The sequence below is a fragment of the Podarcis tiliguerta genome, assembly GCF_965153285.1.
Source record: "Podarcis tiliguerta genome assembly, chromosome: 8".
NCBI lineage: Eukaryota > Metazoa > Chordata > Lepidosauria > Squamata > Lacertidae > Podarcis > Podarcis tiliguerta.
Genome location: NC_139541.1, coordinates 85,839,434 through 85,860,525, shown reverse-complemented (window position 1 = coordinate 85,860,525; position 21,092 = coordinate 85,839,434). Strand labels below are relative to the sequence as shown.

The 21,092-nt window shown below is 44.3% G+C and overlaps 1 protein-coding gene across 3 annotated transcripts in view; it reads right to left on the bottom strand.

Annotated features, from left to right (window-relative positions):
- DLL3 (delta like canonical Notch ligand 3) overlaps positions 1–21,092 on the bottom strand; it is a 169,173-nt gene that overhangs the window by 45,177 nt on the left and 102,904 nt on the right. The window lies entirely within an intron of this gene.

Below are 21,092 nucleotides of genomic sequence, written 5' to 3'. Positions count from 1 at the left end.
GGATTAAGTTTGAGAGCCAAGGTACCACTGTATCCAGCTAAAATTAAAACTGCAGATAACTAACTTAAAATCCTTGAGACCATTTGAAGGATTTGGCTCCCAGAGATTTGTGTGAAACTAGCCCTCTATTGTTTGTCCTCTGACAGATCTGATGGAAGGAAAGAGGATGTGTCTAGTCCGCTGATGGGAGATATCATAAAATATCAGAACTGCTGGAAAATTTATGTGAATGGATAAGACTATCAAATTCCTAACACTTACAACTTTTCTGATAGTAGGAAACCCTACATATTATACACTGATACTAGTCTAGATTATTTTAATTCTGCTTTATATCAAGAGTAATTTGAGGGAACATGTCTGGTTACATTCACAATAGGAAACTGTCAGACTGAGAACAATGGAGGGGCAGGTGGAGGCTACAACCTCCCCTCCAGCCAAGACTAAGACCAGACACCCCCAAACTCAGCCCTCCAGATGTTTTGGGACTACAACTCCCATCATCCCTAGCTAACAGGACCAGTGGTCAGGGATGATGGGAATTGTAGTCCCAAAAGAAGAAGAAGAAGAAGAGTTTGGATTTGATATCCCGCTTTATCACTACCCGAAGGAGTCTCAAAGCGGCTAACATTCTCCTTTCCCTTCCTCCCCCACAACAAACACTCTGTGAGGTGAGTGAGGCTGAGATGTGGAGGAGTGGGGACACGAACCCAGTTCCCCAGATTACAAGTCTATCGCTCTTAACCACTACACCACACTGGCTGGAGGATCAAGTTTGGGGATGCCTGACTAAGGCTTACCCAATGCCTAACCACCACAGAAAAACTGAGGAGGAGTGATCGCCTCAATTTGTTCTCTGGGGGGCAGACCCAAGCAAGGCCCATTGGTTGGTTGGACCTGCCCCCTGGGGAATCCCTGGACCCAGGCCACTCTGCAGTCTTTCCCAGCCAGCTGCTGGAATGCTGATGAGGCCCATGGCCAGGCCGCAATGCCACCTGACCATTGAAGGTAAGGAGACTTCTGAAAATGCTACCTGGAGGTCCTAGACTACCTGTCTCCTAAAATCCCACCCCTCACTATCTAGCAAATGAAGGTATCGACTATATCTTTTGGAGAATCGTCTGTCTGTCTGTCTAAATCCGGCCACCTCTCAAAATATTGTTGCCAAAGCCAGCACGAGGAGTCCTGAAGTTGACAGCTGCCATTTTGAATCAAGGTGGTGGTCCAAAATAGGACTTCGGTGTGACTTAGCCCATTTTTTACATAGGTTTGGCTGCCTCTTCAAATATCATCCCCAAACTTGATGTGAGAGTTCCTGACATGCGGGTTTATGTTGATGTTTGGGGGCAGGTGACAATTTGAATCAAGAGTCTATCTCCAGAGTTTCTTAAAACATCAACAAAATTATTATTTGTGCCCCACCCAGACCAGATCCAGGCGCTTGTGGAAGAAACTGATTTTCTGGATCCATTTCAATCGGGGTTTAGGCCCAGTTTTGGCACAGAAACTGCCTTGGTTGCCCTGTTTGATGACCTCTGTCGAGAGAGTAACAAGGGAAACATGTCCCTGTTAATTCTCCTCAAATTCTCAGTGGCTTTCGATACCATCGACCATGGTATCATTCTGGAGCAGCTGTCGGAATTAGGCGTGGGTGGCACTGCTTTGCAGAGGTTCCAGTCCAACTTGGATGGACCTTCCCAGAGGGCGTTGCTTGGGGGGTGCTTTTCAGCCCCCCTGACCCGTCAAAGTGGGGTTCGGCAGGACTGAATTCTATCCCCCAAGTTGTTTAACATCATCAAGAAGCTGCCGGGTGGAGACATGCTCCTGGTAATTAGTTGATTAGGAGTGAGTTGTGAAGGAAAGATGGGCGTGTCTACAGGGTCATACTTTGCAGCATACAACTGCTCCCCCATTAATTCCATTCCCAACACATAACCTGCAATCAAGTCAGAAAGCAAAAGAATTTGAGAAATCTACTTCCGGTTGGCTCGCCCGATTATGGCGGACAGGAGTTCTTTCGTGGAAAGGGCACCGGCGCTTTGAAGACAGGGGAGAGCCGCTAGAGTGCAGCGGCACCCTGAAAAACCCTCAGATCCAGCGTTCTGAGGATCTGGAGTTCCTGCGGGTGCCGGGAACAACTCCCCCGCTCCCCGGTAAGCTCTAAAAGGAGTGCCGAGTGAGAGCGGGGTTGGAGACGGTGGCACTGGGGAATCAACTCACTTCCTTCAAAGCGCGAAGCTCTGAGTCCGGCGATCATGAGTGGCCAATTCCTCCAAAGAAAATTTGGACTTAATTCTTCTGAAAATCGTGAGTAAAGCGACTCAAATTGGATTTACAAATTGGGAAGGAAAGGGATTTAAAAACGGAGGTCGATCCCTTCCACTGAAGTAAAAGTGAAAGCAGCTAGCGTTACCAAAAGCCGCAACTTTAATTTTTTTTTTAAAAGAAACATTCAAGTGTACTAATTACAGTGGTACCTCAGGTTACATATGCTTCAGGTTACAGACTCCGCTAACCCAGAAATAGTGCTTCAGGCTAAGAACTTTGCTTCAGAATGAGAACAGAAATTGTGCTCCAATGGCGCAGCGGCAGCAGGAGGCCCCATTAACTAAAGTGGTGCTTCAGGTTAAGAACAGTTTCAGGTTAAGAACGGACCTGTGGAACGAATTAAGTACTTAACCCGAGGTACCACTGTACCCCCTTTCTAGCAGGGGGAAGGGGGGGGAGACAAAAAGTAATTTCCCTGCAGAAGAATTTGGGAACTGTTTGAACTGTTATATCTTCTTTGTGGAAGCAGACCTCCCGGGAGAGGGAAGGCTAGACTTCATTGTGAGGTAACAAAGGAATCGGATACTTTCAACTTTCGTTTGCTGCTTTGGGGAATACAAAGTAATCACAGCTGCCAGAACTCAAAAAATACTTGGAATTGTATCTCTACCCTCTAGTTACTAAGTTAAAGATTTGAAATAAGCTTTTGGGGACTTGGTTAGAGGAGTAAACAAAAAGACTTGAACAGATTAAAAGACTGTGGGAAGGAAAGACTCTTATTTTGGAGTGGGGACTTTTGAAAGCTGGGAACCTAGCCTGCTTACTTTATTATCTCCCTCTGGTGACTGTAGCTGACCTTGGGAAGAAAAAAAGAGAGAGAAAGTATGGATGGGGGAGACAAAGGAGACAAGACAGAGAAGCCTGGCTTGAGAGCAGTACATGTGAAAAGGATCTAGGAGTCTTGGTTGACCACAAACTTGACATGAGCCAACAGTGTGACGCGGCAGCTAAAAAAGCCAATTCAATTCTGGGCTGCATCAATAGGAGTATAGCATCTAGATCAAGGGAAGTAATAGTGCCACTGTATTCTGCTCTGGTCAGACCTCACCTGGAGTACTGTGTCCAGTTCTGGGCACCACAGTTCCAGAAGGACACTGACAAACTGGAACGTGTCCAGAGGAGGGCAACCAAAATGGTCAAAGGCCTGGAAACGATGCCTTATGAGGAACGGCTAAGGGAGCTGGGCATGTTTAGCCTGGAGAAGAGGAGGTTAAGGGGTGATATGATAGCCATGTTCAAATATATAAAAGGATGTCACATAGAGGAGGGAGAAAGGTTGTTTTCTGCTGCTCCAGAGAAGCGGACACGGAGCAATGGATCCAAACTACAAGAAAGAAGATTCCACCTAAACATTAGGAAGAACTTCCTGACAGTAAGAGCTGTTCGGCAGTGGAATTTGCTGCCAAGGAGTGTGGTGGAGTCTCCTTCTTTGGAGGTCTTTAAGCAGAGGCTTGACAACCATATGTCAGGAGTGCTCTGATGGTGTTTCCTGCTTGGCAGGGGGTTGGACTCGATGGCCCTTGTGGTCTCTTCCAACTCTATGATTCTATGAAGCCAGAGAGACCAGAGAAAGTAAAAAATAAACCAAGAAGAGACTCAAGAACACCTACATTTGAAGAATCTGTAATGCAGCTCCTTCAGGAAATTAAAACAGAAGAGGGAACCAAATAACGATTCAAGATTTGAGGAACGACTTTGTTGAACTGAAGGAGGACCTGAAGATAGTGAAGTCAGATATGACCACATGAGGCAAAAATTACACAATTGGAAACGGTAAGGGTCCGGGACTTAGAAACTGTACAGCAGGAAGCACAAAATTCAATTGCGTTTCTTCAATTGAAGGAGAAGGAGGCTCATTTGAGATTGAGAGGGGTAGTCCAGAAGGAGCAAGACAATCTGAGGGGTTGGCTTATTGAAGAATTTTCAACTTATTGGGAGATTCCAAAAGAAGAATTAAATTTGCGGATTGATAAAACATACAGATTTGGCCCCCAAAAGGACTCTAAAACCACACATGACTGTATGGTGACTTTCAAAACAAAAGAACAAAGAGATATGATATTAGGACACCACTATAAAAAAAGTTTAAAGATAGATGGGAAAGCTGTGATTTTGTTCAAGGAAGTCCCAAGACATTTCTTATCTTTGAGAAATAACTACACAGAGCTGGCAACTGCTCTAAGGAAGAAAAATATTTTCTTCAGGTGGGAATTCCCAGAGGGCCTCTCCTTCAAATTTCAGGGGAGGAAACAAAAAATCAGAACTGTGGGAGAGAAAGAGAGATTTCTGGAGAAAAACGCAAAGGAACTCGGCTTGGAAAGTTCTCCTTTGGGTGCGGAAGGCCCCCCAAAAACTAAGATGTCTTTAAAAATTTACTCCTGGAATGTTAATGGTTTAAATTCTCTGAAAAAAAGAGGCCAAGTTTTCCATATCTTGGCGAGACACAATTTAGATATAATTTGCTTACAAGAAACACATGTTACTAGATTGCATAGAAAAATTTTACAGAATAAAAAACTTGGACAGGACTTTATTTCATCAGATAAGGTAAAAAAAAAAGGAGTGGTTTTTTATGTCAAAGAAAAATGGAACCTCAAGTTGTTGTTTAAGGATGAGGAAGGGAGATACATTGCTGTGGAAATTACATCACAAGGTGATAAATACCTTTTATTGGGAATTTACACACCAAATGATGGAAAAGTGGAATTTTTTAGAAATTTGGATTTAAAGCTCAATGAATACCTGGATTATAAAATAATATTAATGGGAGATTTGAATGGAGTAGTCTCCACACTTATGGATAAATCACAAGAGCAGAAAGTACAAAATGCAGGCAGACTCCCAACATTGTTTTTTGATATGGTAGACAAATATGACCTGTCAGACTTATGGAGACTATGAAATCCTACAGAGAAAGACTATACTTTTTTTCAAATTCGTCCCAAACATTCTCGAGAATCGATTACCTATGGATTACCAGGGATATAGCTCCAAGGGTAACAAAAATCCAAATATGTCCAAGAACATCCTCTGATCATAATGCAGTGTTACTGGAAATGAAATTGTATTTGCAGGGTTCCTTCAGATGGAGGATGAATGAGGCTGAGGAGGAAATGGCAAAGATTTGAGACATAGATTAACCAGTGGGGAAGAGAGGACTGTTGCAGGCTGTTGTTTGTTTGGAAACATTGTATTATGGGATGGAGTGATGCACAGACCTTTGAGAAACTTCGGAATAACTGTTCCACCCCTGAGAGTCCAAAATGACTCCCAGGCTGCACACTTGGTCCTTCAAGGGCACAGTTACCCTATTCAGGGACCAGGGAGTCCTCCACACCTGCCCGACCCCTGTCCCCCAACAACAGTGCTTCAGTCTTGTTGGGATTCAACCTCAATCCGTTAGCCGCCATCCATGCTCCTCCTCAAGACACTCTCATAGGACATTCACTGCCTTCACTGGTTCCGATTTAAAAGAGAGGTAGAGCTGGGTATCATCCGCATACTGATGAACACCCAGCCCAAACCCCCTGATGCTCTCTCCCAGTGGCTTCATGTAGATGTTGAAAAGCATGGGGGAGAGGACGGAACCCCGAGGGACCCCACAAGTGAGAGCCCAGGGGTCTGAACACTCATCCCCCAACACCACTTTGGGTAGGTAGAGCTCTACATCATCTGCACACTGATTTGAGACTGGGCAATAGTTGGCCAGAGTGGCTGGATCCAAATATGTTTTTTTAAGAAGCAGTTTAATAACCGCTTCTTTAAGTGGGTCTGGGAAGACTCCCTCACAGACGTAAGCGTTCACCACATCACGGGGCCCATCATGCAGCCCTGGCTGACTCGCTTTTATGAGCCAGGATGGGCAAGGATCAAGGAGACAGGTGGTAGGCTTCACTCATCCAAACAGCCTATTCACATCCTCAGAGGTAACAGATTGAAATTGATCCCATACAACTTGAGTAGACAGAACTCTAGCACTCTCCTACGCTGGCCCTGCTACCACGGTGGAGTCTACCTCTTTCTGAATCTGAGCGACTTTATCTGCAAAAAACTACAAAATAATTGCAGCAGATCTTGGTGTCCTCACCAGGTCCCAATGGTGACAGTGGTTCAGTTAAGATTATGAACCACCCGAGTCTCCTGCTGCTGTTTTCTGCAGATGTAATAGAGGCAGTGAAGAAAGTCCTCTTTGCTGTTGCTATCACCACTTGGTAGGCTGGACGTTGAGCTCAAACCCATATTCAGTCCGATTCAGAATGATTTTTCCGCTACTAGCGCTCCAGCTGTCTCAGCAATTGTTTCATCGCTCTCAGCTTTGGGGAAAACCATGGGACTGTCCAGGCTCCATGCAATTGGAGAGGGCACTTCAGAGCCGGACAACTGGGTAGTGTGGTTAACTCCACGTTCCGGTGGGCACAAGGGAGTCAGCTGAGAGACCATCAACATGGGATAATATATTCCCTACCACTCTCTGAAAACCATTTGGATCCAAATTGGTCCCATCTCCCTGCGGAGGGGAAGGGTCGCAGAGAAGACAAGTGGCGCCAGGAAGTGATCTGACCATGGCACTTCTTTCGTTTCGCTTTCACTTAGTGTCAGATCACCCATGTCCATAGAGGTTAACACCAGGTCTAAGGCATGTCCACGGCTATGAGTTGGGCCAAACTTATTCAGGGACAGCCCCATGGAGGCCATGCTTTCCATGAAGTCCCTGAGTGGCCCCTTGTGAGGTCATGTTGGCATGGATGTTAAAACCCGTTTAAGATATTGTGAAGCTCTTGTCAGAAGTCCCTAAAGAGAACTAATGAATACCTGGTGGATTAAAAAAAAGCTCAAAAGCACTTAGCTGACACTCATGATGCACAGAGTTTCTTTAAAGCCACAAAGACCATCTATGGGCCAATAAATCATGCTTTATTCACCCTACGCTCAACAGACAGTATCAGATTTCGAAAAGATAAAGAAGCTATTGCATTGTGCTGGAAAGAAAATTACCAGCATCTCCTTAACCATCACCTCTGGATCTGCTAGGTCCTCTCACATATTCCACAAAAAACAAATTAGAGATGAGATTGGAGTTTCTCCAAATCTGTGTACAGCTATTAACCAAATGAAAAACAACTGATGCGATACCTGCCGAAGTCTTCAAAGTGGGCGGAATTGAACCAACACAACAACTTCACAAGCTCATCGGAAAAATCTGGGAGAAGAGATCCCAGCAGACTTTAGGGATGCCAAAATTATCAATCTCTTAAGTATCAACTATCAAGGCATCTCTTTATTAGCTGCGGCCAGCAAAATTCTTGCAAGGATCTTAGCAAACCTTCTCCTAACTATATCCAAGGCTACCCCTACTGAATCCCAAAATGGTTGTCTACCTTCTACAGGGACAGTGGACATCATTTTCACCGCTCAACAGCTTCAAGAAAAATGCAGAAAGCAAAACCAACTCCTGTATATGCTGTTTATTGCCCTGACTAAGGCCTTCAAGACTGTAAATCGTAATGCCTGTGGAATGTCCTTCTGAAAATCGGCTGCCCAGATAAATTTGTGAACATCCTTCTGCTCCTCCACAACAAGATGACATCAACCATCTCAGATAACGATGGCTCCCAAAGTGAACCATTCACAGTGGGATCAGGGATGTGTTATCGCCCCAACTCTAGTTATTATTTTCATTGCCAGGATCCTACACATTGTTGAAGGGAAACTCCCTACCGGGGTAGAAATCACGTATCAAACATATGGAAAGCTCTTTAACTTGAATAGGCTGAAAGCAAAGAGTAAGGTTACCATAAACTTTGTCATAGAGCTTCAATATGCTGATGAAAGCGCTAGGGAAGGAGTTGTCGCCGTGGCACTCCTTGGTGTGTGGAGTCCCGCAGGGCGCAATCCTTCCCCTGGTGCTTTTCAATATCTTTATGCGCCCCCTTGCCCAGACTGTCTGGAGTTTTGGGCTGGGTTGTCATCAATATGCTGATGACACCCAGCTTTATCTGTTGATGGACGGCCACCCTGACTCGACCCTGGACACACTGACCAGATGCTTGGAAGCTGTGGCTGGATGGCTGTGTGGGAGCCAGTTGAAGTTAAATCCTTCAAAGACAGAGGTCCTCTGGCTGGGTCGGGACGACATGGGGTAGGGGGGCCAACTCCCATCTCTTGTGGGGGCTCAATTAGTGCCAGCACCTTCTGTCAAGAGCTTGGGTGTAACCTTCGATGCCTCCCTTTCCATGGAGCCACAGCAAAGGGGGCATTTTTCCATCTCCGCCGTATTAACCAGTTGGTCCCTTCCCTTTCTCGCCCGGATCTGGCCACAGTGATCCATGCGACGGTCACCTCCAGGATTGACTACTGTAACTCGCTCTACGTGGGGCTGCCCTTGAAGCTGACCCAGAAACTCCAGCAGGTGCAGAATGCAGCAGCGAGGCTCCTCACGGGGTCTCTGCCACGGGACCACATCCATCCAGTGCTTTATAAACTGCACTGGTTCCTGGTGGAGTACAGGGTCAGGTTTAAGGTGCTGGTTTTGACCCTGAAAGCTCCATGCGAACAGAACGGATCCCGTTCGCATCCCGAGGTACCACTGTACTATGCAGAGGATGCAAAGATTATAGAGCAGGGGTCAGCAAACCTTTTCAGCAGGGGCCAGTCCACTGTCCCTCAGACCTTGTGGGGGGCTGGACTATATTCTGAAAAAAAAATATGAACAAATTCCTATGCCCCACAAATAACTCAGGGATGTATTTTAAATAAAAGGACACATTCTATTCATGTAAAACCATGCTGATTCCTGGACGGTCCATGGGCCGGATTTAGAAGGCCTTAGTTTGCCTACCCATGTTCTAGATCTAAAACAACAGGAATTGAGCCTGATTTTGTGGACCCCTTCAAGCTGTAACCTGTTTTTGGCACAACAATAGTGCATTAGTGGTAGATTTATTCTGTTTTATTTAGTAGTTCTGCAATACTTCCCCAGTGCTACCACATCACTGCTGCCAAAAGCAGCATTAAGTATATGGGATCGTAACTGGGGAAATCCACAAGCACCTGTTAAATGTTTGGAGATTGCAGAAATGGATAAATTGATTTGATTCACAGAAGGTAAGGTTTTCCGAAGGTAAAATTTGCTTACTGCAGTTGCTACAATAACAATGGAAAATGTAAGAAGGGAATGAATTTATTTTACTGTAAAGTATCATTTTAAAGGGCGACGAGGGTGGCGCTATGGGTTAAACCACAGAGCCTAGGGCTTGCCGATCAGAAGGTCAGCGGTTCGAATCCCCACGACGGGGTGAGCTCCCGTTGCTTGGTCCCTGCTCCTGCCAACCTAGCAGTTCAAAAGCACGTCATGTGCAAGTAGATAAATAGGTACCGTTCCAGCGGGAAGGTAAACGGCATTTCCGTGCACCGCTTTGGTTCGCCAGAAGCGGCTTAGTCCTGCTGGCCACATGACACGGAAACTGTACGCCGGCTCCCTTGGCCAGTAAAGCGAGATGAGCACGCAGCCCCAGAGTCGGTCACAACTGGACCGAATGGTCAGGGTTTCCTTTACCTTTATCATTTTAAAGAAAACACACTGAAAAACATTAATAAAAGAGAGGACGGAAAAGAATCAAGCAGCGGTTGGAGACTTCTTTTTATTTGATGGGAGTCTTATTTAAGAGGAGCAGTTGAATTGATAAAATTTCTTCGTACGGTTGTTGGAATTTTCAACTTAAAAGCTGGTTTCATTTCTGCTGGCTGAAGAAGATGCTTTTTTAAATTAAAGCTCAGTGAGCTTTACTAGCTAAGTTATGCATTTTTACTGTGGATTTCTCCAGGCTTTTGGAACCCGGTGTTGGGCCTTAATGTTGCTGTTTTCATTGTTGTTTCATTTTATACTGTATTTTACAGTTTATGTTGTGTTGTAAGCTACCCTGTGCCCTGGAGGAAGCGCAGGGTATTAAAAACCCTGAAATAGTGTTAAACTAACTATCCATTTATATCAGTTTTATAACCTAGCAAAATTATGGATTCTCTAACTTCCCATTACAACAATTATGGATTCTCTAACTGCTATTGCAACGGCACGATAATATTCATATCATTTGTAGTGTGGCCATGGGTCCTACTTTACAAAGGACAGTGCCAGTCCTCTGAAGGGCTGTCTACATAGTTTAAGGACTCATCCACACTTCCACACATGTCTAGAGCACAGGTCTGACCAGTTTCTCCCTTGCCCTGCTCCATTCCCAGGGAAAACTAGCTATTTAGTAAAAAAAAATCAGAGCAAACCTGAATCCAAAGAAAACTCAAATTGCTGTTTGTCCCAATTGAGCACTAAAGAGCAGTTTCCCCAGGGGAGCGGAGGGAGGGAGCAGTGGAAGTGTAGATAAGCCCTAAGTTTCAAGATAAAGAACCTTAAGAAGGGAGAACAAGATAAAGAGCCTTAAGAAGGGAGAACTTAAGAAGTTCTCCTTAAACAGTTAATATCCGGGCAGAAGGCTAAGCAGGCACACAGAACACCTGGTCACAGTCATCTCCAGTACAATGAGACACACTGATTTTCTCTTTTAAATTACAGTAAGCATTCTATCCATTTAAAGTATCTTATTTTTAAAAATAAGTTTGTGTTCTCCTATCCTCCTTTTCGGTGATGCATTTCTGCATTTTTGGCAATGTGTAAGTGGCCACCTTGATCACTTGTCACACAGACAGTTGGATGAAATAGATCATCGTTCTAAAGGTGCCAAATGAACGAGTTTGCATGCCAAGTCTTACTTCATCATGAATGCCAATTAAAAATAAGCCCAGTGTAGCTTTTTAAATCCACAGGACATAGAGCAGGCATCCCCAAACTCGGCCCTCCAGATGTTTTGGGACTACAATTCCCATCATCCCTGACCACTGGGGTCCTGTTAGCTAGGGATGATGGGAGTTGTAGTCCAACAACAGCTGGAGGGATGATTTTGGGGGTGCCTGACAGAGAGTTTCAGTGACTAGGCTTGGAGAAACTGCATCTGAATTCTAGCTTATGAAAACAAACAATTTTGATTTTTCTTCTTCCTTGAATAATTTCTCATGCAACAAATTTGGCTACCTCACTGCTCACCCCTAACTCATCCTAAGGTTGGAAAGCCGGGCCCAAACTAACAAAATGAATATCAACAGAGAGAAAAGTAAGGTTCTACACTTAGACAGGAAGAACCAGCTGCACAAATATAAAATGGGGGACACCTTGCTGGCCTGTACTACATTTGAAAAGGATCTAGGGGTCTTAGTAGACCACAAGCTTAACATGAGTCAACATTGTGATGCAGCAGCAAAAAAGGTGAATACAGTGGTACCTCAGGTTACAAACTTAATTAACTGATCTGTAGTTTTGTAATTTAAGAAAATCTTTAATAAATAAATCTTTAATAAAAACCTATTTTTAAAACTGCAGGATTTAAAAAGGGGAAGAGAGGGTTTTTCCCCCACTTTACAATATGATTTAGGATTTTTGGTAGACCACAAGCTAAAACATGGTGAGCCTAGAGAAAAAACAATTAAGTGGATATAGAGTAGTTCTTCAAATATTTGAAGATAGCTGTTACAGAGATGATGCAGCATATTTGGTTTTTTTTTTCTTTCTTGCTGACTATCCATTTATATAAGTTTTATAACCTGGCAAAATTATGGATTCTCTCACTACCCATTACAATAAAGTAGTAGCCACTTGCAATGGCATGATTATTTCATACCATTTGTAGGGTGGCCATGTGTCCATTGGTCTTAGATAATTATTCTCACTATCTTATACTAACTACGTTAGAAAATCTGACTGCACAACCTATTATCCTGTGCATGAAATTCTTCTTTTCAAAACATGGCATAAACATGTGGTTTAACATCTGAGAATTTTAAAGTACCATACTTTTCCGTGTATACAAAACAACCTATCCTCTATCGCATCGCCAATTGCCAATTGCCGAAGCGACAGCCAATCAACAACAGCCCTTGCAGCAGCCACCAATAACAATCTCCACAGCCCCACAATGCACTACCATGTATAAGACGACCCCTAATTTTGAACATGATTTTTCCATAAAAAAAACATAGTCTTACACACTGAAAAGTTCGGTAGTTGAAAAAATCTTGGGCACAAATTGTTAGAAATCCATCTATTCGTTTATATAAAGAAATACAAAACAGAAGTATGAATTAAATAATATCGTACCTCAACAGACAAAATTCATACTTGCAGACATACTGGGAAAATGGTGAAAAAGCAGACAAGACCTTGCCAATTGTTTAAAACAAGAAAGACAGGGCATTGATTCCCAGTATTAGAGGAGTAGCCGGTGAATTATACAGCTCTCCAAGTGATATTAATACCTTTTTTTTAAAAAAAAGTTACGCAGTAAAATAGAAAGCATATATCACAATTATATCAAAACCAGACAAAGATTCATACTCTATGCACTTATTGTCCAATATTACAAATTAACAAAGATTTTAACAACAATTTTGGCAAATAGTATGCAACAAGTGATATCGCCAGTAATAAAGAGTGACTACCCTGATGTTGGGAATAATGGAGGGCACAAGGAGAAGGGGACGACAGAGGTTGAGATGGTTGGACAGTGTTCTCGAAGCTACGAGAGTCCCATGGACTGCAAGAAGATCCAACCTCTCCATTCTGAAGGAAATCAGCCCTGAGTGCTCACTGGAAGGACAGATCCTGAAGCTGAGGCTCCAAGACACCTCATGAGAAGAGAAGACTCCCTGGAAAAGACCCTGATTTTGGGAAAGATGGAGGGCACAAGGAGAAGGGGACGGCAGAGGACGAGATGGTGGGACAGTGTTCTGGAAGCTACCAGCATGAGTTTGACCAAACTGCGGGAGGCAGTGGAAGACAGGAGTGCCTGGCGTGCTCTGGTCCAGGGGGTCAGGAAGAGGCGGACACAACTAAACGACTAAACAACAACAACCTTTTAAGCTGGAAGGGCTGTAGAAAACTTGGTTCATTTATTTACGTTTGGTGGGAATGCCCTTACGTAAAAAACCTTTGGGATATTCTCCATTATATCAGCAATTGCAGGCACAACCTTTTCTCCAAATCCTTCCTTAGCCCTACTATCTTTGGACATAGACTTAAGCTCTCCCCTGTGCCGCAGTGAACTAGTAGGCTTCTTTCTAACCACAGCACGATTAGCGATAGCTCAGCAATGGAAGAACCAGACTAAAATACCCCCTGAATATAAGGTTAAATAATATCTAGGATACAGCAATGTGTGAGCATCTCACCAGACACAGGAGGACAATTGAAGGCATAAAGAATAGAGACGCCTTCCAAGAAATGTGGACCCCTGTCTTTACTATGTTAATGACCAAAATCAAGATCTCATACCAAACCGCTCAATATTCTCAGCGGAGAGCTTACGTTAAGTAATATGTTTGAACGTTAAATCTGTAAGTGTATGTCTAGAGACAATGGATGAACTGTCTCATTAGCTGTACTGCTGGATAAGTTTTTGATGGCTATTGTATTTGTGGAAAAAACCATTAAAAATGTGTGTGTGTTTTTTTAAAAAAAGAGTGACCAGGCAGGATTCATTAAAACTAGGCAAGCTTCAGACAATAGCAGTTTAGTGGTTGATCTAATAAATTTAAATAAAAATAAAGATGACTTTCTTATTCTATCATTAAGGTAAAGGGTAAAGGTACCCCTGCCTGTACGGGCCAGTCTTGACAGACTCTAGGGTTGTGCGCCCATCTCACTCAAGAGGCCGGGGGCCAGCGCTGTCCGCAGACACTTCCGGGTCACGTGGCCAGCGTGACATCGCTGCTCTGGAGAGCCAGAGCCGCACACGGAAACACCGTTTACCTTCCCGCTAGTAAGCGGTCCCTATTTATCTACTTGCACCCAGGGGTGCTTTCGAACTGCTAGGTTGGCAGGCGCTGGGACCGAACAGCGGGAGCGCACCCCGCCGCGGGGATTCGAACCACCGACCTTTCGATCGGCAAGCCCTAGGCGCTGAGGCTTTTACCCACAGCGCCACCCGTGTCCCCATTCTATCATTAGATGCTGAAAAAGCTTTGATAAAATTTATAAGCAAGTATATGCATGTGAACTTGGGCTAGTGGTCCCCCCCCAAAAAAAAAATTCTGAGCAGTATCTCAAGAAAAAAAACCCCATGGCTACACCCTATGATATGTTCGGCTTTCTGCGGAGGCAAAGGGTATGCAGGTGCCTCATTCTTGGGCTCTGGTTAAACAGACTTACTCAAAAATATGCAATATATTTGGGCAACAATGTTTTAAACATATTACTCTTATTCTTTAAAAGAATAAATCAACTAAGAAGGTCTTCTTTCTCACACAGAAAGGAATGCTTTGTCTAAGATGATGGCTGCGATGTACAACATTTTAATGTACAATATTAAAAAAGTATGTCTGTTTCTTGCTTCAGAACAGCTGCTTTGTCCTGTAAGTAGGTTAATAAACAAAGACTTCTTTAAACTGTGTAACAGCCCCAAAGATATTTGCTTTTCCAGTTTTTGGGTACAGATCCGCTTGATCTCCTTTTAGAATATGGAAGCCAGGTTGTTAAGTACGACTTGTTGAAAGGAAAGCATTTAATCAGCACCGTATTAAAAAAACCTTCATTTGCTTTCTTTTTTCTGTGTGCAATTCAAATGGCTGGTTTTGACTCTAAAGTTCTAAACTAGGGGTGGTGAATCAGTAGTCTGAAGAGCCACAACTCCCAACATCCCTGACCACTAGTCATGCTGGCTCGGGATGATGGGAATTAGAAGTCCAACATGATATGGACGATTGGGACTATGATATCTAGAAGACCATCTGCCTGTCCATGACTAAGACCTGGTGTAGAAACTGCAGCCAGAGTCAGAGCTGGAGCAGGAGTGAGCCACTAAAATCTGGAGCTGGAGCAAATAAAAAGAAAATTCATTATCTCAGAAGTGAGCTCTTAAACCAGAAAAGATCAAGAGAAGACACATCTATATAGTCATTGCCAGCTCCTCCTCCATCTGGTTCTCTTCTGGTCTTTGCTTGCAGCTGGGTATTCTTCCTCCTGAATAGCTTTTGTTGTTGTTGTTTAGTCGTTTAGTCGTGTCCGCCTCTTCGTGACCCCCTGGACCAGAGCATGCCAGGCACTCCTGTCTTCCACTGCCTCCCGCAGTTTGGTCAGATTCATGTTTGTAGCTTCGAGAACACTGTCTATCCATCTCGTCCTCTGTCGTCCCCTTCTCCTTGCGCCCTCTATCTTTCCCAACATCAGGGTCTTTTCCAGGGAGTCTTCTCTTCTCATGAGGTGGCCAAAGTCTTGGAGCCTCAGCTTCAGGATCCGTCCTTCCAGTGAGCACTCCAGTGATTTCCTTCAGAATGGAGAGGTTTGATCTTCATGCAGTCCAGAGTCTCCTCCAGCACCATAACTCAAAACCTGAATAGCTTCTTCCTCCTAATTAGAATTCAGATCAAGGCAGGGCTTGGCATGGTGATTGAGAGGGTAATTGGAAGGCAGGCAAATCAACTCTGAGATGTGGTTCTTGAGGCTGTGTTTGGACTACTGTGGGCTTTTCCAGGTCTTCAGATGTAGGAAGGTTCTCCATAGGGTCCCTAGCCTCCAGGATCCTGACACTGCCCCATTCTCTGAGGTCATCTTCTAGCACAAATGTCCTGAAACCTTCTGTGCTTAGACAGGGAATAACTGGGCACAGAGACTTTTCTGTGCTGGCACCACTTTCCACAGCCAAGATCTTTATTAGCATGACTTTATTGTCATACAGATGATAACTTAAAACTGATTTATGTTCCTGGGCATTTGATAACTAGCCTATTTTATAGTGTTGGTTTAATTTACCTTCGTGGTGGATTTTACTAAGAATTGTTGAGAAAGGGTTTTCCACAATGTTTTTTCTGAGTCATTTCAAGAGATTTTATAGGTAAAAAGGTGGCATGCAATTATCTTATGAAAAAAAACATGCCGAAAAGACCAAAGCACGTCCTATGAATGATGACTGGAAGAAATGGAAGTAATGCTGTCATCTTCACAGGTTTGTGGAGACTGAACTTCTGGGAGGAGGGTGGCAAACTGTCTACTGCCAACACTCCATCGACAGAGATAATTGTGAGGTGATTAATGATGGTCAAGATCTTGGTTATCAAAATCTCCCTTTGAAAACAGGAAGATCAGAGATTAACCTCGAGTGCTCTGAAGAAAACTACTCTTCACACCAGAGACTGGGAAATTTTCTGATGAAATGAGTGAGTGACTTGGAGTGAGGGACCTCTAGTGTTCCTAAACATGACATAATAGCCCTGTAGGTTAGCCCTCAGAGCACTAGGTCGGCTAAACCTCCCTTTTTAAAATTACTTTTGAGATATGACAGAAAATCAGAAGTCATCTTTATTTATTTCTCTCTTCTCTTTTTAATTTCCTTTTTTATTATCTTTATATCTTCCTTTTCTTCTTTTATCTACTTTGCTTTCGTTGATGCTTTGGTTTGTTCTTTAATGTACTCTACTCAGGGTTGAGAGCTGGACTGTAAAGAAGGCTGATCGCCGAAGAATGGATGCTTTTGAATTATGGTGCTGGAGGAGACTCTTGAGAGTCTCATGTTTGGTCAAAACTCTCCACTATGACCTGTCCATCTTAGGTGCCCTGCTCAGCCTAGTTCATAGCTTCTCTGAGTTATTCAACCCCCTTCGCCACGGCAAGGCATAGTTCAAGCTATGGTTTTCCCAGTCGTGATGTATGGAAGTGAGAGCTGGACCATAAAGAAGGCTGATCGCCGAAGAATGGATGCTTTTGAATTCTGGTGCTGGAGGAGACTCTTGAGAGTCCCATGGACTGCAAGAAGATCAAACCTCTCCATTCTGAAGGAAATCAGCCCTGAGTGCTCACTGGAAGGACAGATCCTGAAGCTGAGGCTCCAAGACTTTGGCCATCACATGAGAAGAGAAGACTCCCTGGCAAAGACCCTGATGTTGGGAAAGATGGAGGGCACAAGGAGAAGGGGACGACAGAGGACGAGATGGTGGGACAGTGTTCTCGAAGCTACCAGCACGAGTCTGACCAAACTGCGGGAGGCAGTGGAAGCTGGTCCTGGAGGAAGAACTGTGAGGGAAGAGGCTCCATCAGGCAAGGCCTCCCTCCTGTCTTGCCCCACCCCCTGGCCCTGGGATTCTTCATAAGGAAACTGTGCCTGGAGGACGAACTGTGAGGGGAGAGACTTCATCACAGAAGGCCTCCTTCCTCCTGCCTTGCCCCACCCTCTAGTCCCTGCTTCTCAATTTGTATTGTATTATTTTATGTACTGTGGCTTGCCATTGTTTTATGGATTATAGTTTAGCAATTATTTATTGTAACTGTTGAGTGGATATCTGTTTAACTTTTATATGTTATCATTATTTAATACTATTCTAATGATTATTGAATGTTACTTTTTTGATGTAGGTTGGCTGTTTTAAAGTTTTATTATTGCATTTTTGTATTGCATTAGATTGTTATAAGATGTACATTTTTTGTTTCTGCAGCTTGTAAACCGCCTTGAGTATTGTAAGACATAAAGACGGTATACAAATTTTAAAAATGATGAAAATGATGATGAAGACAGGAGTGCCTGGCGTGATCTGGTCCAGGGGGTCACGGAGAGGCGGACACGACTAAACGACGAAACAACAATAACAACAACAACTCTGGGTTAATGAGGGTATGCACATGAAGGCGATGGCTGGCTGGTGAAAGCCCCTGTGTGAGAAGTGGGGAAGGGAAGAATTTCCAGGCTGGGAGGAGAAAGGGAAGGTCCACCCCCTTCTGTGTGAGCCAAGCGTTATGGTCTACTTTTGAGAGAGGACTTTGTGTTTCCTCCCTTCTTTTCCCCGTTCCTTTCCTTTTTTTCCCTTTTTCTTGTTTTTCTTATATAGATTACTTTGGCTTTTTATTGTGTGATGAAAGGTTTCAATAAAACATTCATGCAAAACTAAATCTTCACAGTGACTATATCTTTACTGGTAGAAAACACTTGCTGAGAAAGAGAAAATGAAGACTCTGGGATCTGGGCCATCTAATGAAACTGATTTGCAATTGATCCAGAACAAAGCAAAATAAAATATTTCTTCTCACTATGCAGAAATAAACTTATAGAATTAATTGCTACAAAACTTGGTGTTGACCAGTAGAGTGATCCGAATTTGTTTATCACGGAGTTTATAGATTGTTATTAATCATGAGGGCTAAAAATGGAACTTTAGTGTTCAGAGGTAGTGCTGAATAAAAGGTAAAGGTAAAGGGACCCCTGACCATTCGGTCCAGTTGTGGCCGACTCTGGGGTTGTTGTGCTCATCTCGCTTTAGTGGCCAAGGGAGCCGGCGTACAGCTTCCGGGTCATGTGGCCAGCATGACTGAGCCGCTTCTGGCGAACCAGAGCAGTGCACGGAAATGCCATTTACCTTCCCGCCAGAGTGGTACCTATTTATCTACTTGCACTTTGACGTGCTAGGTTGACTGCTAGGTTGGCAGGAGTAGTGCTGAATACGGGGGTACAAACAAGAAGGGAAGGCAGTTGCTTTCACACACACAAGTTTCCAGCATCAACAGGCTGTCTGTCGGAGACAGTGTGTTGGACTACATGACTGCCAAATCCAATATGGTAAGGCAGTTCAGATGCTCTTAAGTCACAGCTACGTTGCCTGGAGACAATCAGTCAGGTTGTGTATCCATAGCAGTGACCACAGGAGGAATGACCACTGGGAGGAGCGCAGAGGGAAGAAATGCCCTGGAGCATTGCAGCAACACAACCAGAGGCCTTCATCTGGCCCAGATGCAACAAAATATATCTCTCCTGTATCGGTCTCTACAGCCACAGCAGGCGCTGCAACCCTCCAATGGTTTGACTTCACCCACAAAGGTGCCTTCCATTGTTTGCTGAGGCAGATGGTTGCTGACGGTTATTTGCCTATACAGTGGTACCCCGCAAGACGAATGCCTTGCAAGACGGAAAACCCGCAAGACGAAAGGGTTTTTCGTTTTCTGAGGTGCTTCGCAAGACGGATTTTTCTAAGGGCTTGCTTCGCTAGACGAAACGGCCCTGCCTCTCGTGTCATGGCGATGGTCACTGCACGCACGCACTCTCGCTTCCCCACTCCTCCGGCTCCCTCCCACCTTCCGGCTGACGGTTAGTGCCTCGCGCCGCTGCCCACCCCCCTCGCGCGCTCCCCTCAGAGAGCCGTTGCCGCCAGCAGCCAGCGTTGCAGCCAGTCGCGCTCCTGAGCCCCGCTGCCCTCCAGCAGCCGCGTCGCACGGTGGCCACAACGCGTGGGTGAGTCCAAGGACCGGCTGCGGCAGCTGTCCTGCTTCTCCCCGCCCCTCCCCGCCGTGGTGCTTCGCAAGACAAAAAACCTCGCTCTACGAAAAAACTCACGGAACGAATTAATTTCGTCTTGCGAGGCACCACTGTATAATGGAATGGTGGTCCATCTTACAGGGCTGTTCCTCTGTGTAATTTATATAGCCCGCACCAGAAGCACTAAAAAGGCATTTATTCCCTTACACAGTATCCTGAAATAACTGATTTTTTTTTTTTAATTTGAGATGAACATTGTAAAACATACTTCTTTCCTGTTTACCCACAAATGTACACACAAACACTGAGAAGAGGTAGATCTAAATGGCAGTTTCCTGGAACAATTCCATGAATGAGGCTCTGAGTCCTTTAGGATCCTGCTCAGATAGGTTTTTCCTGAAGAAATCACAGGATCATCTCACAGGCAAATGAGGATTTCTACATATACATATTCTTAGATGTACTGCAATAAGCCAACACGTTAGCATAAACTCAGTGCCTCAGCCTTATGAGCATCACTAGCCTGGACAGTGTTGTTTTCTTGTACTTACCTGCCAAATCTACATGGACTTTTAAATTAAATTACTTCCACTACTACTGAAAACAGCTCACAGAAGAATGAAATAAAATGCAATACAAGCAGTGCAATAAACAATCAAATGAAATAGAAATCTTTCATTCTATCAGATGAGAATAAAGCCCCAAAGTAGCAGTTCAGAATAATAAATAAAACAAACAAACAAACAAACAAACAAATAAATTATACCCCAGCCACTCTGGGTGGCTCCCAACAGAATATTAAAAACACAATAAAACATTGAACATTAAAAATTTCCCTAAATAGGGCTGCCTTCAATAAAGTGTCCAAGTTTCGACACCATTGCTTTTTTAATGCAAGTGTTTTAAAAGACTTGGGTGAACGGCACCAGATAAAGGCACAGCCAGGGCTCCCTGGGCGGCGGGGGGGGGGGGAGCTATTCCACAGCTGAGAAGACCCTCCGCTCAGCAGCCATCCACTTTCCCTCACTTGAAAGGGGCACATGGAGAATTGTCTCTGAAGAGATCTTAAGGCTTTATAAGGTATATACAGGGGAAGGCAGTCTTTCAGAAGCCGCTTCTGGCGCAACGGAACACCGAAACCAGAAGCAGCGCACAGAAATGCCGTTTACCTTCCCACTGGAGCGGTGCCTATTTATCTACTTGCACTGGCGTGCTTTCGAACTCCTAGGTTGGCAGGAGCAGGGACCAAGCAATGGTAGCTCACCCTGTCACAGAATTCAAACTGCCGACCTTCTGATCGGCAAGTCCTGGGCTCTGTGGTTTAACCCACCGCGCCACCCGCGTCCCTCAGATATCCTAGTCCCAAGATATTAAAGGTTTTAAACCAGCACTTTAAAGTGGACCCAGAAATGGACTAGGTGTAGATGATAA